General features: G+C 43.3%; 1 protein-coding gene across 4 annotated transcripts in view; it reads right to left on the reverse strand.

The window, feature by feature from the left end:
• The window catches only part of CYRIA (CYFIP related Rac1 interactor A), an 84,788-nt gene extending 63,905 nt beyond the window's left edge, over positions 1–20,883 (reverse strand). Inside the window, exons 1-2 of one of the 4 annotated variants that reach the window (XM_048498862.1) lie at positions 20,467–20,722; positions 9,689–9,766 (exon numbers count right to left, since the gene is read on the reverse strand). The gene's annotated coding sequence lies outside the window, so the exon portion shown is untranslated. Of the gene's footprint in view, positions 1–9,688; positions 9,767–20,466; positions 20,724–20,860 lie in introns of those variants that run through there. The other 3 variants (XM_048498870.1, XM_048498879.1, XM_048498854.1) reach the window with 3 other exon arrangements.
• Positions 20,884–21,242: the final 359 nt, after the last annotated feature.

The raw sequence follows: 21,242 nt of genomic DNA on the forward strand, positions 1-21,242 counted from the left end.
TCTATCTCAGTGAGAAAACACACTCACATTCTGAAAGGAGGAGGGAGGGACGTCTTCATTGCCGACTTTTCAAATGTGCATGGTGTTATAGTTCTAAAGAATCGTGTTTCCTGCTTACACCGAGAAGTACATAGAAAGATTCTTGAAAACAAGCAATATGTTATATGCATGGGCCTTCTTTAAATTCATTTTTGCGCAAATGTATGCGAGGAGCACATGCATCTTCTTTTTCTAAACAGATGTATTGACAGCCCAAAGCAGTACACCGGCAAAAATGCATGCTTGCATAATCTGTCATTTACAATTCCATAGATTTCTATGTTGCAGCATCTGCTTCCCACCAATATGCTAAATGTAGCTTTTGTTGAAGTGTGTGTGTGTGTGGGGGGGGGGGGGGGGAGAGATATCTAAACAAGTGCAAAGCAACCAGCTGAATATCTAGCTTTTTAAAAAGTTATCTCTCTTGTCAGCCTAAACAAGGATACGTCTTTCAAACATTGAGAATAGAAGCCCTTTATTGGGAATTATATTTTACCACGCATATAGGGAGAGCATGTGACATGACATTATGTAGACACACATCATCACCATTTCGCCTGTAAGGTCAAAAGACACATTTGCACAAATACCTGCGTCTCTCCTTCAGGCAAAGTTTTATTTATTTAATAAAATTTTGTGCCACCTCTCCAGGAACTTGCCCAAGGCAGCTTACAAAATAAATAATAAAAAAACATTTAAAGGTATTAATTAAAATCTACTGGGGGAAAAAAGGCCGTAATAAAAAACACAGACCATAAAAACAGACTGCTGACAGCTTAAAATAAGCTTCTGGACTAAAATAGCCCACCCCTTTATTAAAAGCTTTGGTGAACAGAAATATTTTGGCCAGGCAAATGAAAGAGCACAACACAGGTGAGCCTCAAGGGTCAGGGCACGGCCCAAGTGCGATGCCACTGCTGAGGAAGCCCTGTCTCTGGTTGCCTCACCTCTGAAGGTAGCAGCCCAGAAAGCAGGGCTTGTGAGGCTGTTATGCATTGCAAGGAAAATGCAATTCTTTTAAAATAAACTTACTGTTTACCTTCAGAGGAAGGCAGGAAAAGCCTAGGAATAGGGCAGCCACCTGATTGGCTGTGGCCTCCTGCATTCTGATTGGAAAAGTAACTATATATATAGTAACTAGTAACTATGTGTGTGTGTGTGTGTGTGTGTGTGTGTGTGTGTGTATCTATCTGTCTGTCTGTATATATACATACATATATATTTGTGTGTGTATATGTATGCATATATACATGCGCATATATATACACACATACATACATGTACACACATATAAATATACATGCATTTATCTAAACACATATACAGACAGATACACACACACATATATATATACTAGTCGCAAAGTTCATTGTGAGGGAGATGCAGTAGCCCTAGCAAAGAGTAGAGGAGAAACCATCTCCCCCCATGCTGGGCTTTACTAGAACCATAGCGCCCCCCCCCCCCCCACTTTGCTCCAGTGCAACGCGTGCCACTTGCCTGGTACTGGATCTGTGCTTTGAAAGTAGGAGAGGTCAAGAATGTGTGGGTTGGGGTAGGTGAGAAGGTCAGGATTGGGAGAGGGCAGAAAGGTGAGCCTTGGGGTGTGGGAGGGTGGACAGATGAAACTTGTGGTGGGGGAAGATGGAAAGCTGAGGCTGCCCTAGGTGCCCTGTTGAGATGGGGAGGAAGATAGGAGGGATCCAGGATAATGGAATACAACACCCAGATATCCAAACATTTTGACTTGGTCAATTTTATGGCCATTTATCTGCCCCCATGAGGATCCTCGAACAGAGGAGGGGTGAATTTAAAGTCTGTGCTGGGAGAGAGGAACTCCGAAAATCCCCCTCTCCCTTAGTTGGCAGAAAGTGATGTTCAGATGAGACCCTTTGTGACTAAATCTTCCAAAGTCAGTTCACAAAAAGTGACTGCTGTGTAGAAGTTTCCACAGTATGGTAGCCAATTTCCTTCCCTAGAGGAAATTCTTACAAATTAAAGGTAAGAAGCTACTGAAATCAACTAGGGAGTCAAAGCTCTACCGTAATCTCATGTACTGCCCTTTGCCACCTTTTTCTGAATTCCTCCATACTTATCGTTTTGAGCTTCCTCATCAGCAGTGATGTAGGAAATTATTCTTTTCTTATTTATACAGTATCATCCCATGCAAATAGTGCCTGCCAGAATTACAGTAAAGGCTGGTTCACATACTAGTTATAACAGAGAGATTAATAACCATGTCAGAAAGTAGCACTTCAACAGTGCCATTAATGGCATTTTTTGCAACAGGTCGTGATTCAGAAAGCAATAGACAAAGCAACCTTCCCAGCCACAGTATGCTTTCACAGAGAAGAAAAAACATAGGGGAGGCACAGAGACCAGGATGGAAAACAGGCCACAGTTTTATGCCAAATTCCTGGAAACTGTTGCTAACAGCCTGATTAATGGCAGGATCAGGCAAAGTAGCCACTGCCCGGAGCCCCTTGGGGATAGGGCGGTATAAAAATCTAATAAAGAAATAAAATAAATAAATAAAAATAAAATCCAGCCACCCTCTTAGGTAAACCGGAGAGGAAGAGTAGCCCAAGACTGTACGTGGCATGAATAAACTCATGCTGCTCAAAGCTATCAATCTGTGGGTATAGATGGTAACTAGCTCCCACAGAACACTGGCCAGCATGCCTCAAGGACCATTAAGACTCTCCCTCAATCTGCACTTACCTGCCTGCACTATGATCCCTGCCTGATGCATTTATGATATTATGCATTTCTGACACAGCAATACAGAGATTAGAAATCCACTTTGCTATAAAAAAAACAAGACCCCAAGTCTCATTTTTGTCATTCCTGAGAACTATCAAACGAGAAACTCCATGCTTTGTCTACTAGTTAAGAACATAAGAACTAGCCTGCTGGATCAGACCAGAGTCCATCTAGTCCAGCACTCTGCTACTCGCATTGGCCCACCAGGTGCCTTTGGGAACTCACGTGCAGGATGTGAAAGCAATGGCCTTCTGCTGCTGCTGCTCCTGAGCACCTGGTCTGCTAAGGCATTTGCAATCTGAGATCAAGGAGGATCAAGATTGGTAGCCATAGATCGACTTCTCCTCCATAAATCTGTCCAAGCCCTTTTTAAAGCTATCCAGGTTAGTGGCCATCACCACCTCCTGTGGCAGCATATTCCAAACACCAATCACACAAAGAAAAGTACGTACATCCTAGTAATATGAACAGATGACCAGAGGAAAGGAGAAATGTACATTTTTCTCTGCCTCTTCGAACCCTTGTTTCAAATATTTTACACATATTTGTAAAATAAACACTTTTTAATGTTTAAAATGTTTTCATGTTCACCACCCTGGGGACCCTGTATTGGGTGGAAATGTTTTAAATAATGTTTTAAATAAATTAAAATTAAATACGTTAAATTTTCTTACACTTTCCACCCCTAGAGCCAGCATGCTGTAGTGGTTAAGAGCAGGTACACTCTAATTTGTGGAATCAGATTTGAACCCCAACTCCTCCACCATATGAGTGGTAGCTCTTATCTGGTGAACTGGATTTGTTTCCCCACTCTTATCCATGATGCCCGCTGGGTGACCTTGGGCTAGTCACAGTTTTCTCCCAACTCTCTCAGGTGCACCTACCTCACAAAGTGTCTGTTTTCAGGAGAGGAAGGGAAGAGGAGAGGAAGGTAAGGAGCTTGTAAGCCACATTGAGGCTCCTTACAGGAGAGAAAGGCAGAGTATAAATTCAAACTCTCCTCTTCTCTAACTTTTCGGTCTCAGTTTTCCCCTAGTACTATCTATCCTTGTTCCATTATGCATAGAACACTTACCTCTGGGTTCTACTGAGGCTCTTCAATGTGCTGTGGGCTTGCAGAGGGGGGTCTCCTCACGTTTTTCTGTTTACACATGAGGAGCCACTCTCTGCCTGCCCCAAACTAACTTGCTGGTCTCAATGGGCCTCTGCAGCTTTTCCTGCTTCTCTTAACTCTGCCCATCAACTCCACTTAAAGATCTAATCACACCCATAATGACAAGATCCCTCTCCCTTCCCCTCGACACACATACTCTCGCTCTCTTCCTGCCGCAGTCAGAAAAAAGTGTTTTAAAATACAGTCTTGTTTGAAATAAAGTTGTAAAAATCCCTCCCAATAATCAGGGAGGGCGGAAGCAAAATGGGGGAGGTGGGGTAGAGACAAAAAGAGGCCTTGCTTGTGTTGTTCCTATCGATACAAGCATTTAGAGAGGGGGAAGTGTGTAAAGCAACGTGAGAAAGTAGGGGGTGAGACTAGGTGGGCTGGCTGTAGGCAGAGGGAAGAGGACCGGGGCAAAGTTGTGCTCACCGGCAACTCTGCCCGCTTTGGTTGCAAAGCAAAACTATATTCATACTAGAAGTGATCTTGCCACAGGGAGAATAGAAAGTGCAAGCAGGGCTTGAGGAAATATGTCCGTACAAGAAATCTTGCAGCAACACACATTTGCCCCATCGTGCAGCAGATGCCTTGCGCATAATCTTTGCTTTTGATAGCTGCAAACTAAACAAAGTTTTAAAAGGTTACAGCACCTGTAACAAACACACATTCTAAAATGAACTGCTGCAATTATCTCTGGAGATCAAGCAGCTAAATGGTTGTCTGACCAGGAAGGCCTTGTATTCATCCTGGAAGAATTGTTACAAGGGAAAATACAGCTGTTATGGGATCAGAAGCCTTGTAATTTGGTTTATTCCTGATTTTAAGAGGTTCCATTCCCAATAACTGTTGCAGCACTACAGGATTTACTGGTTTTCAGCATGTCACAGGACACAACCAGTTCAAACCCCACACAGCTTTAAAAAGTCTACGTGTACTAATTTACAACCGACATGAGATGAGATGCCCCTTTAAACCTATATTCCTTCAGTCATTGGCAATTTTTTTCAGTTTCTATCTTGTCACCTCAAGGCAGGTATAAAGTCTAAATACACCACACTTAGAATATTTCAGAATTCCTTTCTCTGGCACAGCAACATTTCACACACAGAGATATAGGTTGCCCTCGCCCCCATCTCATGAGGACTTGTGAATAAACTTGCAGTTTAGGTCGACTTAAATTTAAGACGTCTTAAATATAATTTGCATACAACACCAGAGAATGACGGGCAAGTCTCTGCTGCAAACTTTTGGGGGGGTATATCTTGTTTCCAGAAGGGTTTTCAGGGGTGCTGTTTTGGTAACCCACGTTTTGAGACTAGGGCTGTAAAATGAAAGAAATTTTGGAAATCACCATAAGTTGAGCTGTTTCCACACGGGCGGATAACAGCGGCCCAGGGATGCTACAAATGACATCCCTGGGGTAGCGTTCGCATAGCAGGTGATGTCGTGCTGGGAACGCTCAAGTGACGTCTTCCATCCGCTGCCGTGCGTATGGCAGCAGGTGGAAGGCCCTATTCCCCTCCCCGCCTTCCCCGAACGCCTTACTTTCTTCTCCTGACTTCTGGTGCGTTGCAGAGGCCAGGGGACACGCCCCCTGGCCTGCGACTCCAGAGCCATCGCTTAGGCCAGGGTGTGTGTCCCCTAGCCTCTGTGGTGTGCCAGGAGCCAGGAGAAAAAGGGAAGGCATTCAGGGACGGCGCAGGCTGCACTGTTGCCTGCGCCCCCACGGGGGGCAGCGTCGGCATTGTTTCTGCCTATGCTGCCCCGCTGAGCGCCCGTGCAGAAAGGGCCTTGGAAAGATTAGATTTTAGGTGGTTTAAATATTGTTTTGGTTTCTTATATAAGTGATAAGGTAGAGACAGGGCTACAAGCTGGCAGTATGGGAGGTGGAACTAGGGTTGCGAAATTGACAGGCTATAGGGATATGATAGGTGCATAAGGTAACATGGGTGAAGTTGTATAGGGGTGACACGTTGGTAAGCCAACACGTGTCTAGGGTTATGGGGTGACACAGGGTTAGGGTTAGGAGTTAGGAAATGCATAATATAGCTGGTTTGGCTCAGTTCAATAAAGTCCTGTACCTTTTTATCCCAGTCTCTCCCTTTCCACTGCAGCCCACGTCTGTGGAGGGTTCGCGTTAATACCGGGATACTGTGGAGGGCTTGCGTTAATATATCTATATTTAAGACGTCCTAAATGTCAGTTTAGGTCGACCTAACACGTCATCAAGTTTCGCTACCTGACCCCAATCACAAGAGATATATGCCTTTTCTCTGATCATTAATGGCCCTTTCCATACAAGTCATGTAGGACATTTCAAGAACGTTTCCAATCCTCCCCTTTAGCACAATGTTTGTCTGCATTTACCTTCTCCAAATGTTTTGTGGGTGCCTAATTTTGTTTAACTTATTCACTGAAACAATGCTTTGTTGATTCAATGATTCAATTATTTGCAGATTCATTTAATTGATACTTCATTGATCCATCCAAAACATTAAAAAATGTGCATTAAATGATGCAAAGGATCAGGTGAAGGGGAAAGGGGTGAGGAACTAATGTCCACAGATGAGGAATGTTGGCTGTTAGATGACAAGTAATGAATTTATGAGTGAAAATGGGATTTAGGCTTTCCAACTCACATCTTAGTAATTTCTGTAGCTTCTAGAAGGCTGAACATTTTGCACAGGTCACTGTCAATGGACATTAAAAATCTACAGATTTTAGTAACCTTGTATAGGGTCAGATCCCCCAGAAAATTTTTGCCAAAGGAATTGGGGGGGATTTTTTTGCCAATTATCAAAGCGGACCTCTAACTCTTCTCTGCTTCTGTGAACAGGACGGGGGTCCCCAAAGTGGCATCTATGGATGCTGTGGTACCCACCAATACCTTTTCTAGCACACATGAAGTGATTTTAGAAAGTAGGCAGGCCCTGATGGGGCTTTTGCCTAGAAGGGCATCCTGTTAGGCCGAGGTTCTGCCTGAACTTATATATAACCTGATTTTTTGTGGTTGGGTCTGCCTCCTGCGGCAGCCATTTTGTGACTGGTTTGACCTACTGTTGCAGCCATTTTGTGGTGGTGTCCACCAGCCCTGTATCAGAATTCCAAAGGTGCCCAAAGGCTCAAAAAGGCTGGGGAGCCCTGATGTAGGGGGCCACTCCCCGATTCCAAGGAACAACATTTCAAGGATCTTTATGGGTTGCAGGGAGAAGGGGAAGGAAGGCAACAAGGCATTCTCATTCCACTGTTAGAAATCCTTTCACTTTCACAAGATCCAAATTGCAGTACAGTACAAAGAATCAGCCATTTCTATGCCTCCTGTCGCATTTTCACAGTAGTATTTCTCCATCTTCAGATTTGAGCATCCTTTACATTGTGACTTGCTACTAACTATTCTCATCCATCTATATGACTCAGTAAAGGGTACTGCCACAGCTACATTTCTTACATTTGCTGCAAATGTGTGACTCTCCCACTCTCCATTATATGGGCTGCCTTCAAACCCCATAATGAATGAGTAGCACTGCAAAAGTAATAGTCATGTTTTCCACTGCAGGTAGGGGTGAAACTGGCAAGAAACATTCCCATATGGTAATGTTCTCCTCAGATCAGGAACCTAGTAGATATTCACACTAACCGTCAAACAACTATGCCCATACTTGGTGGAATAATGTTCAAAGGCTATAGGGAGTACTACAGCTGCTGTAAACAGTGGACATCCTGCCTTCTCATAAGGGTATGACAGATTGCAAGGACCTGCTTTGAAAGCGAAATATTCCACTGAACATGCTGTAGTTCCAAAATATCTTTTTGAAAACCACTCAGCAGGAAACTAAAAGCTGCTGAACTATGTACAGGTCTAAGGAGGTCACAGGAATACCACATCCTAACCACCACCATCACCAATGATTCCTCTTCTTCTCTCTGCATGTCCACCACAGCTACTGTCAACGATGCAGCTAGTGTATCCACACAACCAAATATGTCTGAGGTGGGTCCTTCGGCATCTTGGAAACTGGCTCATCATTCAGCTAGTTTGATTACAGAACCAGTCAAAAGAGACTTGCCTCGATGGATATATTATCCATAATTGAAGAATGATAGACAGTACGATTCAGTGAAAATCAATGCCAACAGAAGAGTTGTCAAACAACGAAGTGCCACTAAATACAAATAAAAAGAAAGTCAGCAGCCTAGAACATCCATTAGAATTCCCCACCTCCACCCCAAGAAAAGATAGGCACATTTCCCCCACTCTTTAAAAGCTGCTGACTCAATCTGCCACACTGGGCTTCATTTTTGGCTGCAGCCAAAATAGAAATAGTGACAAAACCATTAGTCTATACTTACTAGCCCATTCATGAGAGGATGGGGAAAATTTAATACCTTACAGATACTCTGAAGCAAGAGAAAGAATAACAATCATTACTTGCCTTATTCATGTAAAATCAATACCTCACATGCATAAGATATAAGGACTAATTTTTTTTTATTTTACTTATTTATTTAAGTTATTTCTAATCCTCCTTTCTCACTAGGACTCGCGGCAGATTATATGACGTGAGTCAGTACAATCAAGAAAATGGGACATTCAATAAACCATGTGTTAGGATTTTAGAAATCTGGAACTACCAGAAAGCACAGGAGCATAGCATAAGTATTCACATGATCCATTAAGTGGTAAAGAAGTTACGTAAATAGTATCCTACTTACAATGAGCTGTACACAGAAGTATAGACCACAGCCCTTAATCATTTATCCAAGCAAATCTATAAAATAATTTTGTTCAGCTTTGCTGTTTGTGGGAAACCAGGAGTCCGTGCTCTGGCCTTTAAAGGGTCTTGGGAATTCATTCCATCAGGCAACAGAGATTTTTAATCAACTGTTGCTTTGGTTTTCGTCGGATGGGTTCCATTTTTTGCTGTTTCTTTTCAGCACATTGGCTGCGCTAGCTCATGTTAGCAACATCCTATGCCTACTGAAGCCAGCAAAGCATCCTAAATGAAACATTGACTGGAGCCCTGTTTGCTAGTTACAATGAACTCACAATTTGAGGACAGTGTATACTTGAATGAAAATGCACATTTATCCAAGTACGGCTCACCAGTTTCATTTGCAAAGTGAACATGCGTTGACTCTATCTTACAAATACATGATGCAAGATGTATGTGTGTTCAGTGTAATGTGTGAACGTCAGACCTAAGGAGTTCTTAAGATCATGGCCTTAAAGATCTTTTTTATTCCCTTTTCCTTTTCTCCTTTAACATCCAGACTGTTGAAAAATTGGGTGCTGTGTAGTTTCCGGGCTGTATGGCCGTGTTCTAGCAGCATTCTCTCCTGGCCGTTTAAGCCGCCATCTGTGGTTTTAGCATCTTCAGAGGAATCCCTCCTGAAGATGCCAGCCACAAATGCAGGGCCAGCAGTCGAAAAATACTGTTTCCTAGAATATGCCATACCGCTTTCGAACACTTCACAGCACTGTCTAGTGATTCCGAGCGATGAAAGTTTCCTTGACAAATAAATGTTGAAAAATTATTGAAAACTTGAAAGCCTGCATGCTTTGTTATTTTGCTTGCTTTTAATAAAAAGAATTGAATGGCTAGAGTTATAAATACTAAAACACTAAAATATACACAATATTTTCTTATCAGAGCTAAGCTTATTTTATTGCTTTAACTGTACAAAGTGTGTAATTTATAACTTAACATGTAAACGAAACAATTTAGCTCAGCTATGGAATTTAGAAAATGACTCCGTTTTCTTCAAGCAAATATGTCCAGTACTTGACAAGCAGAATAACACTCCATAACACTGAAAATACAAAACTCTTCAATGTAGTATAGTAATAGTGTGCATCCTAAGATACTTTGTGTGGACAAAATTGATCACATTTAAAAAATCAACATATCTTTAACATCTTTAAAATACAGCATAAAAATATGCTGTATTTTCACCCATTATGAAAAAGAAAATACTTCATAGGAGTTCTTTTCAAAGCTCCCCACACTGTATTATTTACTTAATGTATACCCCTCCTATCTCCTCCATGGGGACCAAAAGCAGCTTACACTGTTCTCCACTTGCCCATTTTATGATTACAACAACCTCATGAAGCAGTTTAGGCTGAGAGCGTGACTGGTCCAAACTTTCATGGCAAAATGGGAGATTTGAAACTAGAGCAGATTCCACATGGGCCAAAAACAGCAGCGTGAAAATGGTGTGAAAACAGTGTAAAATGGTTTTAAAAGGTGTAAAAAGGTTTACACCGTTTTCACTCCGCTGTTTTTGGCGCATGCGGAATCTGCCTAGGTTTCCCATATCCTAGTAGTAGAGTCACAATATTCGGAACTTTTGCACATGCAGAATAATACACTTTCAATCCACTTTCAGTGCACTTTGCAGCTGGATTTTATTGTGCGGAATAGCAAAATCCACTTGCAAACAATTGTGAAAGTGGATTGAAAGTGCATTATTCTGCATGTGTGAAAGTGCCCTATACTACACTGGATCTTTTTTCACTGAGAACCCTAGGTCAGTGAGAGGGGATAATCTTCAGAAAAAAAATACTGTTTTCCCCCCTTGAATATTTTTAGTTAGTTTTTATTTCAGGATTTTGTTGTGATAGAGATGAGAAGGCTTGGAAACTATGAGACTACCTTCATTTTTGTATTAAGCCTGCTGAGGCTGTCCGACTAGAAGCCTACATGGAGACTTATAGTTTATAAACATGTCTATTAGATTTTTTTAAAAAAATAAATGCCTAGATCAGTGATTCCCAACCAGTGTTCCATGGTGCCCTAGGGTACCGTGAGAATGTCCCAGGGGTACCACAGCAATGCTACCCACCCCGTCTCCCGCAGGCACCGGCAAGGATATGGAGCCAGCCCAGGGGGCAGGGCCTGCCATAAGGTCAGCAGCCACTTCCCACCAACCCCCGTGCTTCCCTTCACCCTGGGAGGGGAAGATGGGGGGGGGTGGCAAGCAGGGGAACTGGGAGGGGAAGGTGCAGGGAGAATGGCAAGGATACCGTGAGATATGAAGAGTGAGGTCCGGGGTACCGTAACGTCAAAAAGGTTGGAAAACACTGGCCTAGATGTTTGTGTTTCTACCACAGAAACCAATACACATGGGATTATAATACAACTTTGCAGCAAGTGCATGATTTTTTGGGAAATACTCTAAAAACCATGGTGTGTTCTGCTAAAACAACTATTATTATTAACAACACAACCATCATCAGCATCATCAGCACTTTCTCACTTAAGCAGGATCCACAAGATTACAGAACAGCCCAGCCATAAATACAATGCAACACATGATTTCCAGAGCATAAAGAAAAACAGGAAAGATGTTACAGTACTGTGAAATTATAAACCTGGCCAGACTGTCACCATTCATTTTGAAATGACTCATGAAAGAGCTGTGACCTGTCCAACATAAAGCGATACAACCAATGTAACCCCTAAAGCTGTATCAGACATAGAGGGCAAGCTTCACTTAGCACTTCTGATGTTCCACTTTACAACACATTCAGTACCGTTCCCAGGAAGACCTGGGGGCGTGCTTTACCAGCCATTTGGCATGATTTGCTCCAGTGCTATACCATGACATGTCTAAAAATATCTACACATTAAAGGTGTGAAAACAAGAGGGATGTTCTGATTAATTCAGGCACCTCCATGCAGTATTGTTGTCTAAAGGGAGAGCTATCCCATCCGACATACCCGCACTGCAAAGTCTGACGTACTGCTTCCTAATTACTGTATTCACAGCAAGAAAAACATTCCTGTCATACAATGAGTTTAAAAGGAGGCACAGTGAGGTTAAGCAGTCTTGTGATTTAGCCTTTTTCTCTGCAGTCCAAATTGCCACTGCCCTCATATAACACTAATCCTATTTCACTTGCACGATAATGAACCCAATAAATACAGCCTTTTATATTATGTTAGCTCAAAGTGCAAGGATTCTGCAACTGTACTGTGATACTACCAGTACAATCCTAAACAGATTTGCAACCATCTAAACCCATTGATTTCCATGGAATTAAAGGGTGAAACTCTGTTTAGAATTGCACTGCATATTAGCTCAAACTGACAAGCCTTGAGTTCAAAGTCTGTAGTGTTTCATATCCTTAACTCAAACCAACTTAACTGGTTTCACACAGGTGACTATGCGTTGCATATCTGGACAGCAACTTGCTTTGATTAATACGCAAGCAAAAAAAAAGTGGGCTCCCATTGCTAATGATGTATAATTTTATGATGGCAAAGGAACACAGCTCTTGTCAACATGACACTTAATGCTTTTCAGATTTCAGTCATATAATGATTCTTCTGATTCTTAGGTTATAATTGAGGTGAAATAAAGAATTTTAAAAAGTTATTGTTTTTCCAGCTGGCGGTGAAAATACATACTAACATATTACATAGTTAAAACTACTTGGTATAAAACCATGATTCTGGTAAAATCAATACATATAATGGAACAGCAGTGTAGGAGGTTAAGAGCTCGTGTATCTAATCTGGAGGAACCGGGTTTGATTCCCAGCTCTGCCGCCTGAGCTGTGGAGGCTTATCTGGGGAATTCAGATTAGCCTGCGCACTCCCACACACGCCAGCTGGGTGACCTTGGGCTAGTCACAGCTTCTCAGAGCTCTCTCAGCCCCACTCACCTCACAGGTGTTTGTTGTGAGGGGGGAAGGGCAAGAAGATTGTAAGCCCCTTTGAGTCTCCTGCAGGAGAGAAAGGGGGGATACAAATCCAAAAAGAAAAAAAGAAAAAACTAAGGCCTATTCTGCATTTGCGATTTTTGTCAGTTCATTTTTTTTCTTTTCTGCACACGTTTTGCCCCCTAAAGAAGTACCTTTGGGATTTTTATTAGGCTTTTACCATGAAGTTTTTTTTTCTCAAGCTGATTCTGAATCAGTTCCCTCAATGTACCCAAATGCTGCATTCTGAGTTTTTTCCATCACTTACTGAGGTCCAGCAACGCCCACAACCAGCCTCCCCAATTGATTCCACGGACTCCTCCTGCTCCCTGCCCCCCTGCAGCTGTTGCTTCTTTGCTCCTTAATTTTTTTCCCAAACGTGCAAGATAAGTAATAGAACGGTGAGGAATCTGTCTGCAAGCAGCAAAACCCTTCTGAGCCTTCACTGCTATGAACCTGATCAGAAAGCCATGCGACCATGAAGCTAATCAGAAGTAGACAGCACAAGTGTTGTTTTTTTCACTATCTCCCCTGCGATCTGGTCAGTTTCACGGATTCATGGCTTTCTGGACAGTTTTTTTAGAAAGTCAATAAAATACTGTTAGATTGCTGGAGCGTTAAAGCAATAGTCTCAGTGGGTTCTCTGAATCCCCAGCTTTTATTTAAAACAAACAAAAAAGTATCTCGCAGACATGGGGTGGGGGGGTGGGGGGAGACATCTCCATGAGGGAAATGGCTAGAGATTTTTCTTTTAAATTAAAACTGGGAATTCAGAGAACCTGCTAAGATTATTGCTTTAATGGTCCAGCAATCTATCAATATTTTAATTGCATTTTTTTAAAAGGAAAAGAAATCACTGATCATTAGAGTGGTGGTGAGTAGACATGAATCCTTCTCATACTATTTAAAATGGCACCAGCTAATGTTGGCTCAGGAGCCATTTTCTTTAGCCTTCTATTCCCGGACTCTTCCACATAAGCAGCAGCTACTGGTAAATTTCAAAAATAAAAATAGATACCAATAAAATTACATTAATTGAGGCATCAGTAGGTTAAATGTTTTTGAATATTTATTTCAAAGAAAAACAGTAAATTAGCTCTGTAAGTGGAAAAGAGGGTCAAGAAAAACAATATGGTCTCAGCAATAACTTTAAAAGTACAAAACCCTTAGCTCAACCAGCAACCAAGCTAAAACACAAGAGTTAAAATCCTTCAAAACTGGATTTTTGGTCAGGGGAGGAATGTTTATGTTAGCAGTACCAACATTTCAGAGTATCTTTAGGAGACCCTCCTGATGATACCACCCAGGTTTGGTGAAGTTTGGTTCAGGGGGTCCAAAGTTATGGACCCTCAAAATGTAGCCCTATCTACTATTAGCTCCCATTAGAAACAATGGGGGATGGGGCACCCCCTTTGGGGGTCCATAACTTTACCAAACTTGGATGGTATCATCAGGAGAGCCTCTTGGAAAATCCCTGAAATTTTGGTGCTGCCAGCCTAAAAACTGCATCCCCTGGCAGCCAACAAAATAAAAAACTTAAAATGTTTTTTACAATACACCTGACTTGCATATAAGTCGAGGGTTTTTTTCAGCACAAAAAATGTGCTAAAAAATTCAATTTATATGTGAGTATATACAGTACTTGTTGAAGAAGTTGTCCTTCACAAATTATTTAAAATGGCTCTAGTTAGTGAAGGGTTGGGAGCATTTTGTTGAGTATTCTCTTCTCCATCCCTTCAACACGTACACCGATTTTCCAATCAGTAAACAGAGAACCGCCAGTGACAACAGTTTTGTTGGAAAAGGAAATGTCTCTATCATTCCTGCACAGTAGCGTTAAACTCATGCATAAAATAAAAAAGGGGTTCTGGTGTTTGATGCCACTGGTGATGTCATTGGTATCACCTATCATCTCTGCTGGATATTCCTGTTTATCTGGTCATTTGCAGAAGTTATATCCCAATTCCACAGCAGGAGGGATTCAGAGGAAAGGGAGTGCATGGGGAATGAGCTTCCCAAACTGATTTAAATGCTAGCAGATGACTGCCGAGAAAATCAGGAATAAGTTGTGCATGATGAATAGCCCAAAGATTTATCTCAAACATTTATATATATATGTCATTGGTATCACCTATCATATCAATATATATATTGGTCTTAATTTAGCTTTGGGATTTTTCTTCAGATCAACACAGTTACTTGAAACAATTATGATGAATAGATTGGCCCCAAACTCCTCAGGAGGGTAAAATACCAAGTATGAAATTTTCAGGTGAGTTGTTCATCTTTATTTTTAAAAAAGAAAACAAATGAGATGTGGGGCACACCACACTGATCTACTGCATAACAATATCTTTGAATATATATTTTAACAACAACTCTGTACTCTTTGAATAACCAAAAACACTGTTTTTAAACCATGTAAATGTGTACAATTTTTCCTATGACCAAGTGCAGATAAAAGATACCAAAAGTCGCAAAACTTGTAATGGCAAAGTCACAGAAAAGTGTTACTCGACTCAAAACCACAATTTATGATGTACAATTTCTCCGCCAATGGCTATTAAGACAAGATGCCAAATGCTTCTTACCATTCCAATAACATTCCAAATAATTCTCATATTGTCTTATGCTTGCCCATATCAACAAGTTCCACTGCACAAAAATGTCTTTTAGTGAAAGATGAACCAGTGTCCTTCTCTGAAAGACAGGTTCTACAAAATTAAAATACTGATTTTACAAGTTGTCCAACACTTTTATGCATATGCAGCTTATCACATTCAGAAATACACACACTATATGAAAGCGAGTACTTTATTTTATGATTTATTTGTGTACTTCATTTAAATCCCATTTTTCCCAATGGGTTCCCAAACTGGCTTATATCATTCTTCACTTGGCCCTCCTCACAACAACCTGGTAAGGTAGGTTAGGCTGAGAGTGAGTGACTGGACCAAGGTCACATGACAAGCTTCCACGGTTGAGTGGAGATGCAAACCTGGGCCCCCACATTCTAATCCAACACACTAACCATACACTGACTCTCTTATTTTAGATCTGATAATAGAGGTTTAAGTATTAAGTCCCACATCATAGACTGCAGCATGGATTCGGCAAAACTAAAAGCCATTTCCTGCTCCTGTGCAAAACATGTTGCAAGGATGGGATTTCCAGTAAAAGACCTTGCATGCATGAGCACCAATGGTGAGAAGTACCAGCTGAACAAGCACGAAACGGAATACCATTATATTCAGGAAGTCACACTCAGGGAAGAACATTTAACAGTTTCACATTCGTTTGTTCAAGCTGAGCTCTGGCAAGCAGCACCACTAGAGCTGTGGGAACCTTCTTGCAATTCTTGTGAAGCAAGCAATATTCATAGCCCTTTGCCTTCCCATAGCCAATAATAAATCCAGGTGCACCTGCTGCTCTCTGAATGGCATTGCCAACAGGAAAGAAATTCAGTAATCCTAAAATGGTTGGTCTGATAAAATGAGGAAGGATGTATACTTCTGAACACAGTCAGGCACAGTCATACACAAGGCATTACTTTTTAAGAAGCAGCTTGACTTTTAGGCCTTTTCCACCCAGCATGGCCTCCATGGAAGCTTCAAGTCCCTTCCGCACATGCAGAATAATGAACTTTCTATCCACTTCCAATGCAGTTTGCAGCTGTGTGGAATAGCAAAATCTACTTGCAAACAATTGTGAAAGTGCATTATTCTGCATGTGCGGAAGGGGTCTCAGAGTTGCTGAAGTTGCCAATTAAGCCCAGGCCTTGCAGATGGTAGCTTTCCCCCACATTTTCCCTGCCCTGCTCTCCATGGAAGCGACACCCCCCCCCCCACTACAAACAGGTTTTTTTTGAAGATATAAAAAATGCCCACAAAGGTAATAGACATACCAATGTTTCCTATCAATACACCAATTGCAATTAAACAAACAAAACAGAACAAAACCACTCAAAAAAGCCCCCTGGTGGCATGCATGAAAGGGGAATGCTGTGGATATTAGCGAAGGAAAAACTGCAGCAGTGTGGCAGGCCTGGGAAAACCCAGACTTTCCCATCCACACAGTAGACAATCCGGCTTTGCTTTGATCTTTCCCAAAAATATCAAAGCAAAGCAGGTTTGGGAAACATCAGGAAAAGCCAGGGAAAACCCATGAGGTACACTAATGCACCACGATGCTGCAGGGAAGCAGGGGAGAAAACGTGCTTCCAAACAGCATCAAACCTGGAACAAATAATCCAGAAGGGAAATGGCCTAATCCTCAGGATGGTTAAGCCAAGTCTACCAACTCGATTTACGAACCAAACGGAAGCAGAACCAGGTCTGCCAACTTTCCCCCTGCAGATTCATAGCGTAAACACATGACATGCACTAGCCATTTCATTTTGATTTAATATAATTATATTTTAAACAACAGTACAGCCCATCCCACTGGAAAAAAATACTAAAAAGCTGCATGTACACATTCAGGGGTGGAGAACATAGCATGACGTTAACCCCACTGTGAGGTTTTGCTACTATTTTTGTCTAGCGTTGGGTGTGTTGAAATTTGCCTGCTTCCAGAGAGAAGCGAATGTGAAATGCCCTCTTTCTCCAGCAAGTGGGAGGGGTTTGCCATCACTACTTGTTTCCTGGGGAATAGGGAAGTCTGAGGATTAAGGGGATGGGGGTGGAGAGAGAAATGAAGCATAAGGGAAAGAGAAACTGCTTTTCAGAATGGGACCCCTTGCAGAAATTGGACTGGTACTCATGACTGTCTGCACAATGTCAAATAAGAGGGGATGGGAATATTCTGAGCCAGACCAAAGATTTCAGTAAAGATAAACTGAACATTGTGATGTGATGATCCGGTCCTCAGACAGGGGAGTGACTACCTTTACCTTTAAACTGGACAAACAGAAATGCTAAAACTGAGTACCAAACCCAGTTTGGATAAACTATATTAGCAGACAGATTGGGAATATTGGAATGTTACAAAGCTATGTTACAAAAAGGCCTTTCATGAGATGTCTTTTCCTCCAATTTCCACAATGTGAATTGTGATACTTCGGGCTAGGAAACAGCCTAGTCATGCCACAGCTAGATATTAACAGCAACCAGGGAGAGAGAGAGAGAGAGAGATTTTAAAAACACTGTCTTTTAAAGTGGGCACAGTATCTCTGTTATTCTCTTTGCAAGAGGAAAACAAAACACAGTTACACTCTAATAAACTTGTTTTTCTGCAGTACATTAGATCCATATATCAATGTATGTGAAGATCCCTCCCCCTGAAACCGGGTGTAATGCCCAAAGAGAATGATTATTGCTCTATGGATATCAGAAAACCAAAACCAAAGCAGTCCGGTAACCCTTCAGTATTTGCTTGTCACTCTCATCTACTATCTTCACCCTGCCATTTTCTGTTTTCCCTTGTGCCTCTACTATGGCCTGGCACAAGCCAGAATGCTGACGGGGGAAATGGATTTTTCCATCTCCTTGCGTATGTATTAATGAAGGTCTGGGAAACACAGGAACCTTTGTTGGCAACACAACGCATTATCGTGACCCAAATAAGGCACCATTAGGAAGGATCACAACCATTTTATCAACTGATGATCCTTTCCTCCACCCACAAACTTAGTACATTTAGAATCCCTTAAAACCTCAATTCATGAATCCAAATCTTCTTTTGAAAATTAAAGAGATGTTTAGCTTTCCTGACCAAGGAGAGAATATTCAGTTTCATAAAAGAATAATCTTTGTCCACTAAAATGATGGCTTCACTGTTTGGGAACAGCTTTTCTGAAGGAATAAAGAGGGCTATATCTATTCAGAGTTTTGGAGCACATGGAGCACTCTTCAGAAGGGTTTTAGCTGTACCAGATAATTACTTTGTGAGTCTTGGGCTTGTTTCTGATGGCTATTATAATTTCATTTTTTTTGTTCGCAAGTATTATATTTCATATAATTTTTATTGAGGTTTTTCCCCTTAGAGGAAAAGGTAGGCTTATACATGTTTGTTAAATAGAGTAGAAAGCAAAACAGCAGTGAATCATGGGGTGGGGACCGCTGAATAGGAGGTGTGATCCTGACGCTAGCATTAAGGGGCATTTACACTGGCACGGGTATTGGGGAGCTGCGGAGCAGCACGATGCCCAGGCATCAGCACAGTCTCTGTGGCAATGCTCCACCAGCACAGGATCCCATGCCAGGGCTGATGAGGGCATTCCCGGGGGAGGCAGCTTCCTGAGCCCTAACCCCATTTGCCAGCGCAGACTTATGTTGGCAAAATCAGTGGCACGGCCCAATAAACTGCATGGACCACTTTCAATCAAATTTGGAGCCACCCGGTGGTTGCTTAAAAAACAGTCAACACAAAATAAAATAATGCACACCCATGTGATGTGAAACGACAAACTAAAATTACTCGATATTAACCTACATTTTCCACCACATCCATCCAACAGACATTTTTTAATGAGGCTGCATTTTAATTTTTAATGCCTTCCTACAAAAGGCTGAGTCGGACGCACCCTTTCTGCAGCGGCGCAGACTTTTTCACCCATACCAAACGAGAAGGGACGTCAGAAATTATCCTGTGTGGGATAATTTCTGGATTGATTCTTAATCTAGATTTGCACATTGTGAACATCATGTGGCTGTTGAATGGGAATGGGAATAGGGTTTGGGGGCAGCATATTGGGAACCTACCACAAAATTCACAGGGCTGCCATTGACAAATATTACCGCTGAAATGCGGAGCCTCTTCTGTAAGCAGGTTAGTGTAGGCAGTGTGTGTGTGTATGTGTGCATGTGTGTGGCAACTCTACCTCCTTTACAGGGATGTTAATTGCATCCTTTCGCTTTCTTTTTGCCAGGCCTTAAATATCTGCTTTCACTTCGCCCCACAGGCTGGTCTCCACTAAGCCATACAATGAACACCAGGCAAAAGACTATCCAAATGTAACTCAGCCCCCCTCCCACCCACCCAATTCCTTTCCACTTCTCTAATTCATCAAAGAAAGGAGGGAGGACAACATAACACTGAGAATCACAGGGTAGGAAGTCTCGCCACTCCAAGCACGACAGGAGGAAGCAAGACAAAAACCAAAACTAGATTTTCACACAATCCATCCTCAGTGAAGGATAGGGAAGAGGAACTAACAGGGCTGGCAAAGGCCTGAACAGATGTCCCCACCAAGACTCACAGAAAACGATCCCCCAAAATAGCCCAACGGGGGGGGGGGACCCCCACTCTCACACAACTTTTCCTCAAACTGGGAGAAGAGAAATGACAACCGGCCACCCAAAACGCAGCCGAGGTCATGATTGGGAGGGAGGGAGAGAGGGCAGTGTAGCAACAGGTGTCCTTTCCATCCCACCCACCCCCGCGTTCAAGCCGAGGGCAGCAAAACTAGCAAAGCCTCCTCGCCACGTTCCGGGGTGTGTGTGTGTGTGTGTGTTAAGGATGTCAAAATCGACATGCTGAGAAAGATGATGAATGCGGTGGGGGTGGGGGTGGGGGAGACGAGGAAGGCCAGCAACAACCACAGATACATGCAGCTCCTGCAAAGAGCCAGGGCAGGGTGCAGTCAGTGCACCTCCTCCAGCAGCCCCAGCGCCATCTCCACTGCGCCCCTCCCCGCCCTCTCCAGGCTGCGCCTTCCTGCCGGGCAGCCCCAACCCAAAGCTGCTGCGCAGGCTGGGGCCTTTCTGCCCTTCCTTCCCCCAAGTTTCCCACCCGTGCCCCCCCACTCCCAGGCATCATTTCTCACCCGTGCCCCCCACTCCCTGCCACCATTGGCTTTCCTCACCTGCTCCCTTCGCCTCCGCGCTGCTGCAGCAGACAACGGCGCGCTCGGCCATGCCCGGGCGGCGCTCGCGAGGATGGCCCGACCCAGTTCGGCTCGGCACAGCCCGGGAGGGGAGGGGAGGAGAGGAGAGGAGGCGGCGACCGGCGGACGGGCGGGCGGGACCCTCCCTGGGAAGCCGCTTCTGCTTCTCCTTTCCCCGCTCTCTGCCTGGGGGAGGCGCCGCCTGTCAGTCAGGGAGGTCTCCTCCCTGCAGCAGGCACCGCCTTGCCCCCCGGGCGCCCGGCGCGCTTTCCCCCTTCCCTCCAACCAGGGCTTCCACCCCACCCCACCCCACCCCACCCCCAAGCTGGTGCTCCCGCAATGCCCAGACAAAACCTTCAGGGGAGCAACAAACCTATCACAGCCGCTGCAGCGCATCTGGAAAACAACTGGGCAGGAGCCACGCGCTCGCGGTTGTCGCTCTGCCATGATCATGCCCTTGCTGGACTTTTGCTGTGTGGACAGGGAGCGAGGAACCGAGCGTGCACCATCGTGCAGTATGAGGCAACGTGTGCTATCAAATGTGCAGGTGTGTGTTGCAGGCACCTAGGACAGCGTTGGCGAACCTATGGCACGGGTTCCAGAGCCCTTTCTGTGGACACACATGCACAGAGTTCATCATGTGCGAGGTGGGCATGATCCTTTACCTGGGAGTAAGCTCAGTTGCTGGCAATGGGGCTTGGTTCTGAATAAACCCCCCTAGGGTCGTGATTCACCCATTTGAAGCGTTGCACGGT

The sequence above is a fragment of the Sphaerodactylus townsendi genome, linkage group LG01, assembly GCF_021028975.2.
Source record: "Sphaerodactylus townsendi isolate TG3544 linkage group LG01, MPM_Stown_v2.3, whole genome shotgun sequence".
Classification (NCBI taxonomy): Eukaryota; Metazoa; Chordata; class Lepidosauria; order Squamata; family Sphaerodactylidae; genus Sphaerodactylus; species Sphaerodactylus townsendi.